We start from the raw sequence: 16791 nt of genomic DNA on the forward strand, positions 1-16791 counted from the left end.
CTTCAATTAAAGAAGTATTTCTATGGGATTTTATAGTAGTAATTAATGATATTGATGAGGTAATACTCTAATTTTTTTTGTATTTTCGATTTTGTAGCTTGGGAGAATCAAATAAGATTTCACGAAATATTCGTGGTGAAAGGGAATGTAACCAAAATTTTGTGACAAACATACGAAAATGTACTATACTTCCTGGGGGTTTTTCACGAAATTACAAATAAATGTCTAGTAGTTTGCTACGAAATTATAGACAAATTTCTTGTAGTTTTCCACGAAACACGAGCAAATCTCATCCTAGAAATCAAGCTCATCTAGGGTTTTTAGATTTCCAAAAACTAGTAAACTTGCCATGAATTGGCTCGGTTTTTAGAGTTCCAAAACCTAGAAAATGAGTTCAGTTCTTCCACATTGGTTCTTTGTTAAACAAACTTTCATTTGATTCTTCAACAATAATAGGTTTAAATGAAAATCACTTTTCCCTTTGGAAAAAATTTTCAACAAAATCATTTGATTTTCTTGATATTGCCATGTTAAACAACCTCCCGCAATTTATCTCTCTAAAAATTAGGTAGTTAATGATGAAGAAGAAAAGTCAATAATAAGGTGTTGCCTAGGGTTTATAGAAGAAGAAAAGGGGGAGGACTATTAAAAACTCTAATTTTTAGAGGGCATCAGTGAAATATTTTAAATTTATGCTCCCCTACAAATTTGTTGTCCACATAAGATTTCTAATTTCTTGATTTGTCCATATAAAATTTTTTCCGAACAAGAAATTTGTTTGTTCATATATTGACCACCATGTTTTCCAGCATTCTCTGAGCATGCGTGTATTGTGGTGTTTATGCTTGCGTGTGAGGTATCATTAGGCCAAGCTTACAAGCAGACGTGCGTGCATAGTGGTGTTCATTTTCAAACGTTTGGCAACATGTATATACATGTTATCCAAAATCAATATGTAATTTCAGCCAAATCAATACATGATTTCGGATAATAGGTACTTGGTGACCCCACATGGTGTGAAAATTGGCACCACCGCTACATGCACATTCGGAAAATGTTGGAAAACATTTTCCTCGTAAACTAAAATATGATCTACTTACAATGGCGTTAACTAAGAGGGATCGACCCCGTTTGTAGGGCATAATGGAAATATAGTTTTCATGTATTTCGCAGTGGAAACTTAGTTTTCATGTATTTCATTATTAAAAAAATAAGGGTTATTTCCTGAAAGGCCCCCTACTTTATGACCAGCTTCCCGCGTAGCCCCATTACATTATCAAAAATACCCAGAAGGCCCATTTTTTCAGTTACCGTTAAATGTCTATTAACTAGTCATCATCTCTCTCCCCTCCATCTCATCACCTTTCTCTGCCACCTCATCCTCTCGCCACCTCTTCGTCTCACCGGCGAAGGTCGCCGGCTAATTTTCCAGCTGGCAACCTTCAAACATAAAAAAAAAAAATCTTCCTCTCTCTTCTCGCTCTCTCCCTCTTTATTGGTCAGCGAAGGGGGGAGGCCTTGGTCGGTCGTCGGTTTGGGAAACCAGACTGACGAAGGGCTCCCCCTTCGTGGGCCAATATAAAGAGATAGAGAAAAAAAGAGGAAGAGAGAGAACATGAGAGAGGAAGAAGAAGAGAGAAAAAAAATTTTATGTTTGAAGGTCGTCGGTCAGAAAATTGGTCGGCCGGCGACCTTCGCCGGTGAAGACGATGAGGTGGTGAGAGGATGAGGTGGCAAAGAGAGGTGGTGAGAAGGAGGAGAGAGAGAGGTGATGACTAGTTAACGGAGATTTAACGGTAACTGAAAAAGGGGGCCTTCTGGGTATTTTCGATAAAATAGGGGGCTACGCGGGAAGTTTGTCATGAAGTAGGGAGCCTTTCGAGAAACGACCCAAAAAATAATTTAAAATTTATAATGAAGTTTAAAGAGAAAACAAAAATTTGATCTTCCAATGACAACACAAAAGATAGCCTTAATTTAGTTTCAATTAAAATTCAAGTACGATATAAAAAACCTTAAAATAATGTCATGATGTTGAATCATAAAAGTTTGGATAATTGATGTTCATCGTAGTACATTCATTTTCATCTTCTTTGAACAATAATTCAATCTTGTAGCAGTTGTTCACCTCGATAAACCAACATATAATTGTCTATGGCTAAATACTGGAGTGCGAAGATCAACCCCCACAATTTTACTGATTGACCTTGAGATTTATATATTGTCATTGCATACACCAACTTGACAAGAAATTTACGCCTTATGAACTGGGTACTTGAGTTGGAAGACGTATGTATAGAAAAATCCTTGGAATGAAGACAACTTCGTGACTTTATCTCTATTCAAAATTTTGTATTCAAGCACCCGAGACGCAAATCTGACAACCATCAATCTTGTATCATTACATATTCTATCTTTAGGAGAAAGATACCGCAACAACATAATAGGATAACCAACTTTTACTTCTAATTTGAATGGTGGAAATCTTGGTGGATTAAGAGAATTTATAAACTCAGAAGGATAACGAACAACGAGGGAGTAATCGTTCGCATTAGTTTCATTCAATTAGTCGACATCAAGATAAGTAGTTATTTCACCCGGAAATATATTTAATGCTAAAATATGTCATCATCTTCATTACATGAGGGGAGAATGATTCGTTTCTTCAAGTAGTCAAAAGAACAAACCTGGATAGGTTGAAGAAATTAAGGAATGCAAATTATTTCATTTGTTCATAAAAGACGACAAGTTTTTTTTTCGTATCTACCAGATCCAACCTTCGGAAAAGATAAAATTGATGAGTAATTGTCATTCTCTTCATTACATGCGGAGAGAATGGTTCTTTTTGTCAATTAGTCAAAAAAACAGACCTGGATAAGTTAAAGAAATTAAGGAATGTAAATTATTGCATTTGTTTAGAAAAGACGACAAGTTAACTTTTTCGTATCTACCTGATCCAACCTTGGAAATGGATAAATTGATGAGTAATTGGTAAAGTTTAAAAATAATTTTAAAATTAAATATAATGTTTTATGTCACTAAAAAAATGTTTTATGTTACTTATTGAAAATAAAATTACCTCGAGCAAAAAATTTGAAAAATGATGGTTTGTGGGTTCTTCAGGACGAAATTGCATGTGTTTGATCAAGGGTGAGGATGGTAATACAGTCCCAAAAATGACTGCCTAAGCGGGTGCACCTACGATCTGTTCTTGACTCTTTTTTGGTATCACATGTAGAATTTGTGCGGAGTCTGTTTACCAATGCTACATATTGGATCTTTATGCACATCCAAATAGGTACGTACGATCGAATGAGCAGTTTGACCTCCAACTAATAATAAAGAAACAATACTAGAAGAAACTACCGTAATAACAATAAAGTCTCTCATACGACAATTTAAAGGAAAGGTGTTTTACAAAATGTCTTACATGTTCATGCACCTTTATTTAAAAAGAATATTATACCTCTTTCATCATTTATGGAATCAACTACCGAGTGGAAAACAATTTTTTTGCATAATTTAAACATTCAACATTGTAATCTACATCTGAAATCTGAATAGAAATTTGAATTTGTCCATGCTCCCAAATAAACCTATTACCAACCATTTTGTTCCATATTCCAATTGGTCTTGGCATGGATGGAAAGTTGTCTTGAAGATTTTTTTTCATAACTCTACAAGTAGCTCATTGAGAAGAAACAATCCAAAATCGAGTATTTGTTCCTCAATTGGATTAGGAACTCCACGTGTGGTACGAAGGTTACGTGCAAGATCGTCAAATATATTATGTGCAAATATTTCCCACAACATGTGTGGGTTTAACCGACAACATTCAATAAGAATGATGCAAGAAAGACTCCTCGATTGGCAAACGAAATTCATAAACTTTGTCTCTTCTAAACATTATATTCATTTGTCGCCATCTTCTAAAAGACCTCATGCAACATGATGGGCCTGAAAGGTTTCCCTAAAAGATCTTCATCCTCAAGTATACGAACGTCTAGTAATAATCATGTAAGACAAGGTCGATCCACAGAGACTAATCAAACTCGTTCTTTAACCTATAACTAAAATTTCTCAAGTTGATTTGGTGATGAAATAGTAAAACAATAAATACTTAAACAAACAATAGAGATAAATAATAATGGTAAAAGAACCAATGGGGGGAGTCTAGAGTGTCGAATCCATTCTTATCATGCATAAAATATTGACCTAAATCTCATATCTTTTATAACTCAATGTGGTAAATTCTTAACGACTCTAACAATTACCTATCAATTATCAAGTATCCACCATTAAAGAACCTAGCCTGAACATGATGGATCTAGATTTAAGAAGCATAAGAAATGAAAGATTAGACACGTCATAATAATCGACTATTAACTAAGAAGTATTGGTCATTAAAGATGCTACTTTAAATATGGAGAATCAAGTTGGAAGTAATCGACGAAGAAATCACGAATGTAGTAAAAAAATAAATCAAGACATGTGAAGCACTCAAGCTATCAAAATGAAAGTCTAAAAATCATGCATAATTAGAATATCATCAAAACCTAAAACTTGGAGAAATTAGCAACACATACCCATCAAAAATATCATTAAGATTCTCATGAATAAAAATCAAATGTGAAGGAGAGAAGATCACCAAATTAATGTAAGGCTTTTGGATGATTAAGATAATCCTTTAGATTTAAATAAGAAATGTAGCTCACCAAATGTGAAGTAGAGAAGTTCAATTCTTTCCTACTCTGTTTTTCTCGCCCTCAATCTCTACAAATGCTATATTTCTTCTCTCTTTCTCTCTAAAATTGTCTCTCAACTTCCCAAACAAAGCCGAAGCGTCAAAACAGGCCAGAACCTCCTTTGTTTCTTTTCTTTCTCACTAAATATTTTGTAATTAGTAAAGAAGAACAAAACTCTCTGTTATTATCTTAGATAAGAAAAACACAAAAGCTCAACCAATAAACAAGATGAAGAAAGACTCAATAAATTTATTTTTTTTATAAAAATCTATTTCTCTCTCAACAAGATTTTTGTTCCAGTTCAGCCGAGAAGATGATAAATAATTTATGAAGAAAAGATGATGATGATGATGATGATGAATAGATTGATTCAAGTCCCCACAGAGAAGATGATCCCTTTGATGATTCCCTATCTCTGATTTTATGGAGAAAAAAACAACCAGTCGACTCCTTTCTTTCTCCAACTCTGAAATTCTCTCTGACTTTCCTTCAATCACTCATCCCTCAGGCTCAATCACTCTATCATTACTTTATATAGAGCTCACGCTCTATATGATATACTGATCCACAAAGATTAGAGAGAATCTCATATCCTCTTTCCGTAGTTCAGTGATTCCATAATCTTGTGTAATTCTAAGAAAATTCTCTATATCTCAAAATATATAGTTTCTTAATATTGTTAAAATTGTGTCTTGTAAATCAAGTAACAACCCTAATTAGAATTGTGTTTTGTAAATCAAATAACAAAACTTAATATTGTTAAAGTTTTGTGTTCAATAGTTTACTAGTTCAACATGGTTTCAGAGCAACATAATCCATGGGAGAAATTGTCCCACCATAAAATACCGCCCCATCCCTCCCTTTTACTCAACCCCATTCATTCGTCAACATTAAATTGGAGTCTACTAATTGTTAGTTGTAGAAAGCTCAATTTCTACCTTCCCTTCAAGGCTTTGATCTTGAAGATATTATTGATGGTTCGAAGTCGCCTCCATCCCTACTACTAAGTGAGGATCTGTTAATCAAATGTTTCCATTGTGGCAAAAGAAGGACAAGTTAGTCCTTGCGTGGTTATTATCGTCTCTCTCCGAACCAGTTCTTCGTCAAGTTATCCGTTGTCAACCCGCGTCTGCTGTTTGGACTTCCTTTGAGCAACAGTTTGCTTCCAAATTTTGACTCATTCACTACATTTCAAACGTGAGCTTAATGCTACTAAAAGGGCAATCGAACCATGCGTGAGTTTATTTCTCACACCTGATTCTTACCCGAACTCTTGTAGCTTCCGATTATGCTATCTCCACACTTGAACTTCAACATGCCATTCTCGATGGTTTGGATAGTTCATATGATTCAATTGTTTCCTCTTCAACAACAACTATGCACCAGTTCAACTTTGATGATTTTGCATCTTTTTTATACACTCATGAATTAAGATTGGATACAAAAAATTTTGTTCTAGTTTCTCATCCACAGGCACAATATGCAAATGCATCTCGTTCTCAGCCTGACCATGGTCGTGGCAGTGGTAATGCTTCTCGAGGTTGTGGTGGTGGTAGAGGAAGGGGTCAATCCTTCCATTTACAATATATTGTTGATCCTAATGAACATGCATACCAACTTTGTGGTAGAGGTAATCATCAAGCATGGCAATGCTGGAACAGATTTGACAAAAAGTTTAGACCACAGAAAATAAACCACCCTCCTACTTTAGTTCACCAATGGCTTATGTAGCTCGAAATTCTGGAGGATATACATATGATTGAATACCACTACCGACACTGGAGCTACCAATCATATGACGAATAACCTTGTTGATATCCAACACCATTATGAGTATAACGGCCCAGATCAGATAAAGGTGGGATACGATAACACTTTACGCATTTCCCACGTCGATTCATCCACTTTTCTCACTCCCACCCGTAAGTTTCACCTCTCTAAAATGTTTCACATTTCAACTTTAATACAATGTCTTTTATTTGTATCTCGTTTTGCTCGTGATAACAATATATTTTTTTAGTTTCACCTTGATTTTTGTATTGTGAAGGACCAATGGACAGGGAAGGAGGTCCTTCGCGTGCCGGCTGATTTGGAAGGACTCTACCATCTTACCTTCCCCTCTCATTTTCCTATTAAAGCATTCGTTGGAGAACGTACATTTCTTCATGGTTGGCATCACCGTCTTGGTCACCCTATGCTTAACCAGTCAAATCTGTCGTTTCGCGGCACAGTCTGCCTTATTCTAATAATACTTTTTCATTTTGTTCTTCATGTCGAGAAAATAAAAGTCGCAAGTTGTCATTCAATGAAAGTGTCACTACTTATTCTAGTGCATTTGATTTAGTCATTTCGGATGTTTGAGGTTCATCTCCAGTTCATTCTAATGAAGGGTATCGATATTATATCATTTTTATTGACGCATTTCGTTGCTTCACATGGATTTACTCTATGTCTACAAAATCTGATGCTTTCACTATTTTCAATGTCTTTTATAAACATACGGAAAACTTATTTGACACTGAAATAAAAAAATTTCAATCCGACATGGCAGAGAATTTAAGCGTTTCACGACTCTTTTACATGAAAATGGAACAGAACCCAGATTCACGTGTCCTCACACGTCTGAACAACATGGGTTCGCTGAAAGGCGCCATAGACATATTATTGAAACTACACTTGCATTAATGTCCACGGCTTCTCTACCTAATCGTTTTTGGTATGATGCATGTCACACAACATTTTTTCTAATGAGTCGTGTTCCTACCTCCCCGACTTGTCTCTCTTTTCTATATGAACTATTATTCAAACGACCACCAGATTATCTCTCTCTTCGTACCTTTGGTTATCTTTGTTATCCTCACATTCGTTCATACATGTCTAACAAGCTTCAGCCACGCTCCTCACCTTGCCTCTTTTTAGGCTACAGTTCGTCTCATAAAGGGTACAAATGTCTACATCTACCCTCAAACCGGATTTACATTTCACGGAATGTTGTCTTTGTTGAAGATTCCTTCCCTTAAGCAGTCGCTTAAGGATCTCCTTCATCGCCACCGGCTACTTCTCAGATAAACTCCTCCTCATTTTATTAATATGTCATCCAATATTGAAGCTCACGTTACTCCAAGCATAGTATCTCCAAACCCAACCATTAATGTGTCAAACCCTCCTCCAAGTCCACCTTCAAGCCCACCTCCCAGCCCACCAATCCATAGTTCTGACCAAACTCCGGAACCCACGATCGTCCCTTTAACCACTTTTTTACCACCTCAACCCACCAAACTTAAATCTAGACGTACCACTATCCCTAACCCTAATTGTCTTCAAACTCCTATACCACCACCACTTCTCCCACCACTTGATCGTGTAGTGACCCGTTCAATGAATGGTATATTTAAACCAAATGCTCTACAAACTTCAAAACACACGTTAGTAGCTGACAACGTGTTTGAGCCTTCTTGTTTCACTCAAGAAAACAGTGATCCATCTTGGAAGAGAGCAACGAATTACGAGGTCAATGCCCTTTTAAAAAACAATACTTGGTCCTTAGTTCCTCCTCTTCCGTAGATGAACTTAGTTGGTGGCAAATGGGATTTTTCGAATAAACAAAATGTTGATGGCTCTATTGAACTCCATAAAGCTCGCCTTGTCGTGAAGGCTTATAATCAGCAAGAAGGGATTGATTGCGGCAAAACCTTCAGTCTTGTGGTTAAGCCTTGCAATATCAGAGTTGTTCTCACACTTGCAGTCACTTACAATTGGATTATTTGTCAACTAGATGTTCAGAATGCATTCTTGCATGGGTTTCTTAATGAGGTTGTCTACATGAAACAACCTCCAGGGTTCGGAAATCCTCACTTTCCTGATTATGTGTGCAAACTTCATCGTTCATTATATGGCCTTAAACAGGGCCCTCGTGCATGGTATTAATGTTTTAGCGCATACCTTCATCGTGTAGGCTTTACATCATATAAGTCGGATTCCTCTCTGTTTATCTATCGATCTTTTGATGGCATTATATATCTCTTGGTCTCTGTCGACGATATTATTGTAACTGCATCATCTGCCTCATGCATTTCTTCTTTAATCTCCTTGTTGTAGTTCGAATTTGTCATTAAGGATCTTGGTGAACTATCATATTTTTTAGGCATAAAGGTAGTTAAAGTCTCAGGTGGTATTTTTCTAACTCAAAGACGATACACTGAGGACGTGTTAACTCGGACCAACATGCTAGGTGTGAAGCCAGTTACAACACCTGTGGCGACTATCCTCCAAGTGATCTTATTGCTAGTTCGACACTTACCGATTTGACGTTATATCGCAGTCTTGTAGGGTGTCTTCAATATTTGATGTTCACTAGACCGGAGATTGCCTTCTCAGTGAATAAAGTCTGCCAATACATGCAAAATCCTATTGAAACTTATATGGATCTTGTCAAACGCATTTTGCTTTATCTACATCACACCACGACTTACGGTATTCTTCTACAACCTGCACCGTCATTGTATTTTCAGACCAGACTTATACTGATGCGGACTGGGCAGGTGAGCCTGTCAATCGCCGGTGAACTAGCGGTTATTGTGTCAACTTAGGAAACAACCTTATTTCTTGGAGTGCTCACAAACGAAAGACTGTTTCTAAGTCAAGCATTGTGGCAGAATATAGGGGGCTTGCTATTGTTGTAGCAGAACTAATGTGGGTTGAATCCCTTCTTAAAGAACTCAAGGTCACCTTGTCTGCAACCCCACTTTTATGGTGTGATAATTTGGGAGCCACATATCTGACAATGAATCAAGTATTTCATGGTCGTACAAAGCACATTGAGATCGATTACCATTTTGTTCGGGAACGAGTAACGAATGCTAGGTGGATATTCAATTTGTCTCCTCGAAAGATCAACTTGCTGGTATATTTACCAAACTTCTACCCAAAGATCGATTTTGTTTTCTTCGAGACAAGTTGATGGTTCATCCCCCGCCTACTTGAGGGGGGATATTGGATATACTGATCGACAAGGATAACGGAGAATCTCATATCCTCTTTCCATAGTTCACTGATTCCATAATCTTGTGTATTTCTAAGATAATTCTCTATATCCCAAAATATATAGTTTCTTAATATTGTTAAAATTGTATCTTGTAAATCAAGTAACAACCCTATTAGAATCTATTGTACATCTATAAATAAAGATTGTTTTATGTGTTCTTGATCAAGTGAAGACATAATAAGTTTTGTGTTCAATAGTTTACTAGTTCAACACGCTTTCTTTCTCTCTCTCTCTCTCTAATATCCTGTTGAGCTCTCTCTTGCTATCCAGCGACTCATTCTCTTTCTAAAATCTACTCAAATTTTCTTTATCACTCTATTGTTACTATATGGAGAAAAGAAGCATTCCAGTTGAGAATGAGCTTTAATCACTATCTTTTATCAGCCAACGCCTCTTTCTCTCTATAATGATCTCAGAATCTCTACCTCTTCTATTTTCAAACTCTCTCCTTCAATTTCTCCATCAATTCTCTCACTTTCCATCTCTATTTTGAGCTTTCTCTCTCTCTCTAATGTTAATAGAGATAACAGTAACGAGAAAAGAGGGAGAAGATTGATAGTTCTAAATTGAGAAAAATTGGGTGCAACGCGGGAGAATGAAGGGTGGTATGGAAACCTCTGACAAACCCACATGTGGCCGAAAGGAAGTCGGCCGATAGATCTTGGCAGGCTACTGGTTTAACTTGCGGCGCCACATAGAACTAAACCTTGTATAGGATCTCGAATATGACCAGGGACGAAACTACAGCTAGGCCGACGGGGGCCATGGCCCCCCTCGACCTAGCCGTATTACCTAATTTGGTGACCCGATTCACAAGGATCAAAAATATTAGTTCAAAGAGTATGTAAAATCTAACAACAAAGACGTGTAGCTTTTCTGGTAAGATCCCTTCCCAATAACTAGAGTGACCCGGGTTTAAACCCTCGTGCCTACATATTTTTTCAATGTAGTCTTATGGCATTCATTTTTAAGACTAAGAGGGTGTTTGATTTTTGCACTTATTACGTGATTTTCACTTAATAAGTGTGGGCCGGCAATTTTAGGCCGTTTGTTTTTTCACTTAATAAGTGAATATCACTTGTAAGTGGGGTCAAAGTAAGTGCAAAAAAGTAAGCTCCAACTTGAAGCTTATTTTTTTGCACTTACTTTCTAAGTGCTAAAAAAGACATTTTTATCCTTCTCCGAATATAATAATTACCAATATGATTATAACCCAAAAGAAAATCTCAAACAATTGATAAGTAAAAAAAATCTTTTTATGACTTTAACGATGACTCTTTTCCTTCTCACTCATCCTTCACCTAAGCTTTTCTCTTAAATTTTTTTCACGTCTCTTCCTTCATTAGTCATGAAACCACCCAAACTCCATGATGCAACGTAAGTTCTTTCTCCTTCATACTTTTTAATTATTTGAGGTTAATATTTTCAACACAAAGTATTCATAAACCGTAATTCTCTTGTACTTAAATTCGGGAGCACAATGAATTAGTATGAAATACTAATATGTAAATACTTTAAGGTCAAAATAGACAATTTCTCATTTTTATGACATTTAGAATTAATATAAAAACAAAAATCAAGCACTTAGAAGTACTGGAAAACAAACGCCACAGCACTTACAAGTGATATCACTTACTAAGTGATTATCACTTAGTAAATAGTAGCACTTACAAGTGCTAAAAAAATCAAACACCCTCTAATGCTATATACACCATGTAATTTCTTTCGAACTTGAATTTAAAAAACATACGATTTATTTTGTCGAAAACTTCATACATAATGTCAAAATTTTAATTTTTTATTGAGTTTGAGAAAGAGAAGCACCACTCATATTGGTTGTACAATAAAAACAAATTGTGAGTTTAGTCTCAAAAATCTCTATTTAGAAGACGGTCTGAAGAGATGAAAGTAAAATGAGGTTAACAAAATCATAATTTTAACCAATGATACTATTCTTATTTCGAATTATATATTCATAGAGACCATTTTTTATAAGCGAAGAATAAGTATGAAATGTAAATAAATTATCAAACAAAAATAACCAAATTCGTATTACAGTGGCCCCCCTTGGTCTGTAATCCTGGTTCTGTCCCTGAATATGACCACTAGTGCCCACCAGTGTGCCGAAAATTTCATGTTTCCATTATGGATTTGTGCCACGTTTCTCTAGAAGTTCCTCGCTTCACTTTAGTCACTGACTTTGACCCAACCTCTGCCCTAGTCTAACTTTCTGATACGAACTCGATTTGACTTATATTTTCGGCGTTGGGTTCGTCTTCGACTCTACTCTTTGTCCGCATATCAACATTGGCCAGAATCACCACAATCAACAAATGAGAAAAATACCCCTCTTGTATGTCTTTCTTCAATTTTTATCTGTTTTTCGCGCTCAATTCTGTAGAAGACACATGGGAAAGAGAGACAATCAATTTGTTAGAATAATCTAAGATTAAATGACTCAGATGAGATATTTTCATGTCTCATCACAAAACATTCTAATTTAAAGGGATTATGTAATTTTCGCCTACTGCGCGTAAACATTCAATTCAAATGATTCCAAGCTTGGGACAACTATTAGTAGCAATCTCAAGTAAAATCTCTCACTTGCATTTTAACCAACAAAAAATACGCATTCTGCCAGTTGCAAAACCTCTTTGTCTAGGTTCCCAAATTTTATGACTTTCATCCCAAACGAAGTATTGCGGAACCCTTGATAAGTATAGACTCGTGCAGTTAGAAGTTCCATACAAAATAGAAAGTGTTCCATCAATATCAACCTTTGTAGTTCAGCTCTATCTCGAACTACTTCATGTAGATTTGTAGGATCGAATAAGACATTACGCATACCAGGTATATCACTGTCAATTTCACAATAATACGGTATTCTTCATGCAACAAATGACGAAATAGTCTCCAAACAGCTTCTGGATGAGCAATGTACCTCGAATCAAAATACTGTTTAATCTCATATGTCCCTCTAATAACCATAGTCGTCTAATCACCTTCCTTATAGATATATTTGTTAATATATTTCGCATATTTGACACTTGCACATACTTCAACATTGATGTGACACTAAATATTTTGAATAGATATTAATATACATAACAACATTTAGGTTGTCGACCTAACAACCATGGACAAAACACGTCCATCATTACGACGATGATAGATGGGTGACGGTTTCACTCAGAACCGTACAATCTACAAATTTTCTACAATATCCTTTTGTTCACTTACCTTTGTTCATACATGGTGCATTTGGTCTTTCTTCCTGAACAAACCGTGGATCATACAATTTTTAACTGCATTACGTAATAAGGAGTCTTCTTCTTGATTTGAAAATTCTATACAAATAACTATGTTGTCTGCATTCTGATTTTTGTCATAGTTCATAACGAATATAAGGGCCACGCATGTGTGATAATCCACCTCTCTAAAATTCAATTGTGTGGACATGAGTAACAACTTCACCAAAAACATTATTTTCTTTTATCATTTTCATTAGTTTTTTTATTTTAACTCAAACACACGTGTCATTAACTTTGGACAATTTAATGTTTTTTGATGTGGTGGTAAAACACTTGATATTTTTGGTTATTTAGGGTTTGTAGTTATCGTGAGAAAAATATATGGGTGATAGTTGAATCGAGTAATAACCATCAAATTCGAACATATTTCTTGCTTCACTTATAAATGAAGATGGTTGAAATGAATTTTTTTTCAATTTGACCCGAAGACAACCCATCTTCCGCTATATCAGTAAAACTACGACAAAACTCTTAACGAATCATATCCTACCTACGTCTGATAAACATCAACTGACTTTGTTATGTTGAAGCCTAAGCATACACTAAGAACTCTTGAAATAATTTTCCTACTCTTAAAATAGTTGAGTGATTCTGAAGGCCTTTGAAAAAATCTATGGCTGAAATGCTCCATCTGAGTACCCGTGTCTTACCTTGTTGATCATTTTGAAAACTAGGGTTCGATATTGGGTTCAGATGAGAAAAATAATACATAATAGATCGGTAAATAAGTTGGATGATATTTAGTTATCTGCGTTAGTTTTCTATTAACCCTTAAATGTACAACAATATCTCTTCCCGTAGGCTTTTCAGTACCATCTCCGAGAAATATAACTGTCTTTTCATCTACGTACACCTGGTAGATTGTAACATTTACTATCAGCGCAAAGTTATAATGTAGATAAGCAGGTACATATTGGTCAGACGACACGTTCACTTGCTTGAGAATAGAATAAGCCTGACAACATTTGGGATAAATTACTTTAAATTCTAACAAAGTATCTTGAAATATATACATGATATCCACATTAATGTCTTCATTTCTTGCAGAACGAATGTTAAATGCAGCAAATGCATCATAAATATATAGTTTAACATATTAAGCTTTTGTGCCTAATCAGGTAAGATTGACCTTGTTCTATTACGGAAATATCCATGTATCGCAGAGGCGGAATTCAAACCACTTCCGGTTAAAATCCTCGGTTGCAATAGTAAGCGTGTTCGCCGCATTATATCGTGGTATATTTGAACGGAATGAAAGATGAAAGATGATCATTCCCTTCGTATAATCTCTTTAGAGCTACGGGTGATTCCAAAAGCCCTGGAAAACGTATGTTAATTGCAATAGATGCATCATAAGTATACAGTTTAACATATTAAGCTTTTGTGCCTAATCAGGTAAGAGTGACCTTGTTCCATAACGAAAATCTCTATGTATCGGAAAGGAATTCAAACCACTTCCCATTAAAATCCTCGGTTGCAATGGTAAACGCGTTTGCCTCATTATATTATGGTATATTTGAACGGAATGAAGATGATCACTTCCTTTGTATAATTTCTTTAGAGCTACTAGTGGTTCGAAAAGTCTTAGAAAACGTATTTTACCTTGCAAGCTATATGTTTCAAATTTTGGTCTAACAATAGACGACCTTACTAACTTTTTGCCAATTCAGTGTAAAATTTCACAACGAAGACAAACTATTCCATAGGACCAAGGAAATGACGTTCATTCGAGGGTTGAGAGTTGTTTTGGTCAAATTTGGGATTAAATGATCATCACTATTTTGACTTAGATTTATTTGAGGGACAACCAGTGATACTTCATTAGTTTTATTGCACATTACGAGATAAGAAGAGTATGCATAGTCAGCTAAATTGATAGATATTTATGAAATGATTAAATATGTTCAAATAATAATTGAAACTCTAAATTTAGAAAGTAATGATAGATAGTCTACTAATCTCTTCGAGAATAACATTGTGAGCATGAGACCTAGAGACCGTCTATAAGAAATTAGTAAAAGTTAATAATTACATCACAAACGTGCATGACATCAGCAGTAACAATTCAATATACTAAATTTAAAGATGTGGTCTCAATTTTAGCTAGCTTCCTCTTCAAAAACTCCGTTGTTGACATGAGTTTGGGAAGTTATTATAGATCTTTGGCTTCTTAATATCTCTATTTCATGACATCTTCGTTGGGTCAATGTGTGTGGTGATAACGGAGTATCCTACCAAAAGTTTGTATGTAAATTAACTCACATCCGTGAAACAATATATTTGAAATATACTTAATGGGTCATTAAAACCTACTTAACTTTCTTTGTCTTTTCCCTTCTCACGTAAATCGTTTATTTCCACTTAACGAGACATAGTACAGATTGACAAATTTGAGAGTTGCTGGGCATAAAAAATGAATCAATACAACTGATATTTAAGAGAAAGGCATTACAGGAAGAAGGTCATCTACTGAAAAGATTTCACAAGGCTAAAGAAATTTCATATTCATTTTCAGTCAGTTTTCAATTCACAATCACTAATTGTGTTTGCATCTCTTTTAGATAGACCGATTATCCAAAGTTAACCACAAAAATTTTGTGTCTGCGTGGAAGAAGAAACCTTTTACTAGAATGATGGTTTTTGAGTATGCTCCAAATGGAACACTCTTGGAGCATCTGCACAGTAAGTACCCAGAGTCTCAGTCTACTTATTTCATAGCAGATAATGTAAATTTATCACAGAAACAATCCTCAGCTTATGATTGTCCATTTTTCAGTCAAATAATAACCCAACCCATCTTATAATGCTGGAAAAGAATCATGTGTAAATTACTTCTTTGTTGAGATGTTTCCATTTTCTTTTTGAAACAATCCTCAGCTTATGATAGTCCATTTTTAAGTCAGCAGGAAAAATAGGCTACACGCCCACTACATCAACAAAATAGCTCAAAAAACTATCACCAACAAGGTGCTCAAGCCATGCCCTCTAAACCCTAAGGCTAGAGATGTTTCCTTTTTCATAATCTGTGGTGAAATCTTGCAGTAAAAGAAGCAGAACAAATGGACTGGAAAGTAAGGTTGCGGATAGCTATGGGAATGGCTTACTGCCTAGGTCACTTGCATCAACTGAACCCACCAATATTCGATGACAATTTGCTGTTGAACTCCATCTACCTAAGTGAGGACTATGCTGCCAAAATCTCAGACGCCCATTCTTTTAGTGTTACAGGGTTGTCCGGTGCAAAAAGCATAAAGATACCATCATCAGATTCAGAGAGCAACATTGAAACATTTCGATGAAGAAGTCGAGAAACTACTGAGGTTATAAGGTCTTGCATCAATGTTGCCGAAAGCGAAGAACTTCAATGAGAGAAGTTACAGCTCAATTAAGAGAGATTACAGGATTTCCAAAAAAAAGAGAGATTACAGGGATAACACCAGACATAGCAACAGCAAAACTCTCCTCTTTGGTGGGCAGAGCTAGAGATTGTTTCTGTTGAAGCAACCTACGTTTATTCTTCTTCCTTTCATTTGTACTTCATGTGTGGGCATAAAGACTATTAGCCCGTTGGGTTTGTACACGCCTACTATCTGTTGGGCGGGTACGCCTACTATCTGCTTATAAGTTATAAAACTGAGAGGAAACAGTGTTTTGTGCTTTGGTTAGCTGTGAATATACAGATACTAATTAC

The sequence above is a fragment of the Eschscholzia californica genome, unplaced genomic scaffold, assembly GCF_041429995.1.
Source record: "Eschscholzia californica isolate CP2 unplaced genomic scaffold, dmEscCali1.0.p SCAF_2, whole genome shotgun sequence".
Taxonomy (NCBI): Eukaryota; Viridiplantae; Streptophyta; class Magnoliopsida; order Ranunculales; family Papaveraceae; genus Eschscholzia; species Eschscholzia californica.